A 6,388-nucleotide genomic window follows, 5' to 3' on the forward strand; every position below is an offset into this window, starting at 1 on the left:
GAGTTTTGGAGCAAAAAGAGGTGAAAAACACTGTTTTTCACGTAATCTACGAAGAGTTTACGGTCGGCGGCGGCGGCGGCGTTTACGGCTAGGGTTTCCCGGAGTTTACGGCCGACCGGAGTTTGCGGTCCAGCAGACTCGGTCTTCGCTTCGAAGTTGATCCTCGCACGTCCTCGCTGGTTCGCATCAGCTTCGTATTTAAAAAAAGGGGAAACGATTTAGGGGGCTGCCAAGGATAGAACTCGGGTTCCTTGACTCCTCAACCAGCGCCTCTTCCAACTGATCTAGCCTGTTAGATGGAATAACACTTCGAAATTTAATTCAAAACCACTCCCAGTCGCTTCTAGTTTCGCAAAATTGAAACTTTTAACCCCAAAAATCAATTTCTTTCATTTTTAAAATTTCTTTTTCAACCAAAATTTTAGCTTTTAATTTTTAAATTTTTAATTTTGACTTTTTACTTAAAATTTTGACTTTGACTTTTAAAATTTGACCTTTGACTTTAAACTTTGACTTTCTCGTTTAACTTTTAAATTTTCAAATTTAGCTTTTCGGTTTGACCTTTGAGTTTGACTTTTTAAATTTGACTTTTGAGGTTGACATTTGAGTTTTTAGTCAAAGGGCATTTAAAAAAAATAAATAAAAAATAAAAATGATTTCCGAATCCATTCCGGTAAATGAAGTTTCATGTACTCCAGCTTGTGAAACTACGATTAAATTTCTTCGGGAACAAATTGATTTATTAAAAAGAGAAGTTGAGGACCTAAGATATGAAGGATATCAACTCAGGAAAGGACAGAAACCCCTAAAGGCCCAGTTAGAAACAAAAATAAAGGACTTTAAGAGAATTCAGGAAGACTACAGTGAAAAATGTGAAAATTATGATTATATCAAGAGACAGAATGATGAGTTAATTACTGAGCTTGATACATTAAAGAGACAATTTGAAACTGCGAATTTTAATTTTAAAAGGTTTGATGTATCAAGCGAGGTAGTTGCCAACATGATTGACCATTGCGTGCAATTCAAACGAAACCAGCAAAAGGGTTTAGCATACGAAAGTGTACCTCCTCCTTTTAATCATACATATCAGTATCAACCCTTGTCTAAAGAGGAGATTGCCAACGAACCATTCATGGTTTATGGCAAGCCATCTGGTTTTGTTTCAGGAGGATTTATTAATGTTGAAAGTTCTAACCCTTCTACTTCCCCTGCAGAGCAATCCTTAGATCAGTCAAAGCACGAAGTTGAAGGATATGTTTCTGATAACAAAACTGAGTCTGAACCTGATGTTTCTGTTTCGAATGAAAACTCTATTATTTCTGATGTTAAAATTGATGATACATCTTGTGATGCTTCTGCATCGGATCATGTTGAGTTAAATTTTTTTGACATATTTGATGATTTGTTTGAAAATACTGATGTTCTTGTTTCTAGCACATCTACTTCATGTGCATGTAAAGGATGAGGATAAGGAGAACAGAACTAATTCTAGTTCTGCAAATTCTGATGATTCTGTGTCAAAGACTGATAACTCAAATTTCTTTGATGTGTTTGATTTTTTGTTTGACAATTCTGATGTTCCTGATTCAAGCACATCCACTTCACCTCCACCCTCACCAGTCACACAACCTGCTGTTGGTAAATACAGGCCACCAAAACAAGCAAATCAGAGTGCCTGTTGCAAGTATGCTTGTGGGAACAACAAACGACAAGGAAAGGATACGCCACCAGGGGCAGGAAGAAACAACTTCACAGTGAAGAAAAAGACATGTTTTCACTGTGGAACACCTGGACACATTGCCGGAAATTGTCCTAATCGCGCATACGTTCCCTACTATGAACAAGGCTGGCAGAACGCGCCAAGAGGGAGATACTCCAAAAGAAACCCCTCAAGGTCACGTTCAGACAATGGTGACTGGAACGCGCAGAAGGCCAAGAATCAAACCCACAAGGCCAAGAATCAGAATCCCAATGGCACGAAGGGAATGCCGGCCAAGAAGTCCAATCCAAGAGATGCTCCAGCGAAATTAAGGTCAGTCAGATCAAAGTCATCTCAACGATCGGCTTCAAGTTCAAAATCAAGTACCGAGCCACCCATCAGATCGAAAAAGAAATGGGTTAAACCCAACTAAAAATGGGTTCCAAAGGCTCACTCTCCCAAATCTTGTAACGACTCTAATATTTCTACATCTTCTGTTTGTGATAAGCAGGACATATCATGGGAGAGAGTACTATGCAAGGATGACAAAGGTCAACCCAATTTCAAAATGGACTGGGTTCCAAAGACCAACTAATCTCGCTCTGTGTCAGAGCAGCTATGGAGGCATATCATCAGACTTCGGTTTGTTGGTAGTGGCTGTTCCAGACACATGATAAGGGACATCTATCAACTGTACAACATTCAGATCTTTGTTTGAGAGTATGTGTCCTTTTGCAAGAAAGGAATAAAAGAAGGGATCACACATGGGGTTAGTGCTTAATGACATGAAGAATTTTCGGATCTGTTCTGAGATTATACGTGCTGCTCTCAGACCTTCTGGATGCAAATTCAATCGGTGAATTACGGTTTGCGTTTTCTTCTCTATACTCCTGAGTTTATCTTACTCTGATTCGTTTTAAAGACAATTTTTCATTTTCTTATAGTTTTTCGTTAGTAGGTATTGTTTGGGAAGTGATATGAAGTCTAGTGCTAAAGGGCAATATGCAATTCGTGTAATGCACTAAAGCCGAATTGTCTAGACTCTATATTCAATGTGCTGGTAGGCACAAAGGATTCAAATGGACTAGACATTGATTGACCATGAAAGGACTACACAATATAGACCTAGATAGTTTCATTTGGACTGACCATACGACGCTCGGGTAGATTGAGCATTGAGATAAACATGGGAACCTGCGAGATACACTAAAAGTTAATTATCTAGAACTGTGGCTTAACTTTTCCTTGATGTACGGACTTATGTCCTTAATTCTGGTTCTGATAGGGCGACTGGGGGTTCTGATAAAGTAGGTCTGTAGGAAATTATTTTCTTGCTTTCTGTCTGTCAGTCATATGTTGCTTCCTTTACGTGATTGGAACATATCCGACCTGGATTGCAACATATGCAACTCTAATTCTACGCACCTCCTTATCTATGAAATTCTTTCTATCTGTTAGCCATATGTTGTCCCCTCTGCGTGATCGGAAGATCCGACCTGGGACACAGCATATGCAACATTCTACCTCTCAATCCCTCTATCTATGTTAGTCATATGTTGTTCCCTCTGTGTGATTGGAAGATATCCGACTTGGGATACAACATATGCACTTCTATATCTGACTTCTTTCTTAATGATTGAATACTCACCTAAAGTAAGGAGTTCTTTGGAAGTTCTTGATTACCGGGGTATATCAGGAAGTGGGAAACATGTTCTAGTACATCTAAAATTGAACCATTTAATAGGTTGTCTGTAGATCTTGCTGCTTAATTTAAGTGGACAACAATATCCTTGGTCGTCGTCATCTAAATGTACATTTAGGAATATATATCACAATGACTTGTCACCTATAATATGTCCAAATTGTCAACATCCTTTGTGTTTAAATGAACCACAATACCGGTGATTGACCAGATCTAGACATGCAGGCGTGTGCTGATAAACGATATTGGATTGCTTGACAACTTTGATCCCAAATATTTTTGTTTTTGTTAAATTTGTTCATAGTTTTCTTCTATGCACAAATTTAGGGGGAGAATTAAAAAAAAATCAAAAATCAAACAAAAATCAGAAAATTCAAAAATCAAACAAAAATCAGAAAATTAAAAATCCAAAAATAGTGTTATTTCTGTTTTTATTTTTTTGTTTAAAAAAAATCCAAAAATATTTTTTGTTTCTGTTTTATTTTTTTCAGAAAATATGAAAAACCCAAAATATTGTGTGCTAAATTCTCTTTTAGTTTTGTTTTGTCTTGAAAAGTGAATTCAGATGAAGATGAAACTCATGGAGTTTGTGTCGAAGATTTCTGAGCCAATGCTTCATCCGTGATCATCGAAGAATTCTCATTCGAAGTAGCAAGAAATGAAGATTATTCTTTCGACATCCAATCTTTCAACCCCAGAAGCAAGGTGAAGCTGCACTTGAAGATTAGGTGACGGATTGCATTGAAGCCTCCTCAATCAGTCTGCTGCTATCTTGAACCTGCTGAAGTGATCCAGAAGATTTGTTCTCTCCGATGTTCTCTCTGAAGATTCTCAAGCTGAAAGCGCTATCTTTCAAGAATCAGTACATCAAGCCTCCTCACCCGACGTGCGTTCAAAGCCAAATTCTTAAAGAAATGCCCAACTGCTCAAGATGAAGTCATTCATTGAAGATTCATATGCTCATCTTGAAGTCATGAAGATATCGAAGATTAAAGCTGAAGCCAAAGTTCCCAATGAAGATTAACAAGAAAAGCCAGCTACTTTTTAGGGGGAGCTTGTTGGGTCAATTAAGAAAAGAAAGCTATAAACCAAGGGGGAGATTGTTGGGTCAAAATTATGGTTTATACTTTGCTTTTCTAGGAAAATGTATTTTTATGTCTAGAATCGTAAACAGCTCAGTGTTTACGGCCATATATGTGTTTACGGTCAGTGTTTACGGCTGTAAACAGGTTTATGGCCGTAAACCCATTCACGGCCCATGTCTACTATATATAGGGTGAGGAGTGCATAATTGCTATAGACTAGAGGAGCTTAAGTGTGTGCATTTGAAGGTGTTCTACAGAGAGAGAAAAGAGAGTGTGTGTTAGTGTGTGTGAATCTTGTATCCGGATCTTCATTCATATCAACACATACAAGATTCATCATTTTCTTCTTCTCCTTCTCTTCTATTTGATCTGACATCATCCAATTGATTGGGATTCCGCACCATCAATTTGATCTGATCGATACACAAGCATTTTTGGGGACTTACAGTTTTGGTGTTTTAATCCTTTTGAGAACTTGCATGTGTTAGAACAAAGTTCTAGTAGGATCGATAGATTCTAAGTAGATAAACAATTAAAGACGTAATGAAGAACACTGGAATGGTTTAACTGATGTTGAATGATTAAACTTTAACACCCCAGAAGAGCTCGATTAAGAACTTCGACTTTAGAGGTGTTTAGGGTTACAAAGCAATAATCACTATAATCACGTTAGTTTCTAAGGCATACATGCATGCACTATTTATAGCTAAACCTATAATAATCACGGATGGACAGGCCCAATCCGGATATACAATACTAAGCCCATGACGCAACATAAACATACCCAACAATCTCCCCCTTTGCGGCAATGGAGCCGAAAGCTCAGTTCGGTTGAGCTATAGAAGACTTCTTGATAGTCTTGAACACCTTCGGTATGATGGCCAAAAGAGTATGACGAAACGTGATATACCACCGAAGCATGTCCGTGAAGTTCTTCTTGTGTGCCTCAGAATTCTGCTTGCACCGATGGATGATACTAATAATGTGCTCTAAGCAGTCTGTTGAGAACAGATGTTTTTCAACAAGAGCGAAAAGAAAACGATTGGCTTCGCCTCTTGTGAACATCACCGTAAGATGTGTAGAATCAATTTGACCCATCTTCATTTTATTCACATCTCCAGGTTTCGTTGTTGGCTTTACAGTCGGTTTCTTATTCATAACTTTTGCTATCTCCTGATCCATTGCAGCTACTTCATAGATATAGGAGGCCAACATCCTCTTCAAATGATCCAGGATCGGCTCATATTCTTTCGGATTGGTGAGCAGAATGTTAAACAACAAGATCCAATCATGAGGATTCAAATTTGGAAGATCTGCCAGGGATATAACCGAAACCGAGTTTGCTGAACTTCGGGTTATTTTGAAACTAACATTGATAAACTTCCCAGTAGATGAAGGTTTCAGCACCTTGACAGTAATAATCTTCTGAGCACTCCATGTCAGGTACTGAGGCTGACCGAACTTCAGATAAAAATCGATAAGTTCACGATCAACTTTAGGATGAGGGAAGGGAACTTCAACAGTCGAATCAAAGCAATGAAATGTAAATGCCTTTCGTCTTATAGGCATATCGAACTGTGAGTCCCTTGAATTTTCACAATCAAAAGAAGCGACAGGTTCCAGCCAGTATACGCTTGGAAATTCTATTGCCTCTTTGATGAGCGTTTCTCTTGTCCAGAGAGGAAACAAGGCCTTTTTACAGTTTATAGCATCTTGCTCTTCCTCGTTCTTTCGCTCCCTTTCTTCAGCTTCCTTCGCAACCCGAAGGGTTTCATCCAATTCTTTATCCCTTTTCTTTCTTTTCAGGGCTTCAGCAATTGTCTCTTCTTCTTCATCACTATCATCATCTAATCCCTTCTTCTTATCTTGGTTACCAGAACCCGAAGCTTCATTACCCTT

The sequence above is a fragment of the Lactuca virosa genome, chromosome 6 (genome assembly GCF_052849685.1).
Source record: "Lactuca virosa cultivar CGN04683 chromosome 6, Lactuca_virosa_CGN04683_v6, whole genome shotgun sequence".
NCBI lineage: Eukaryota > Viridiplantae > Streptophyta > Magnoliopsida > Asterales > Asteraceae > Lactuca > Lactuca virosa.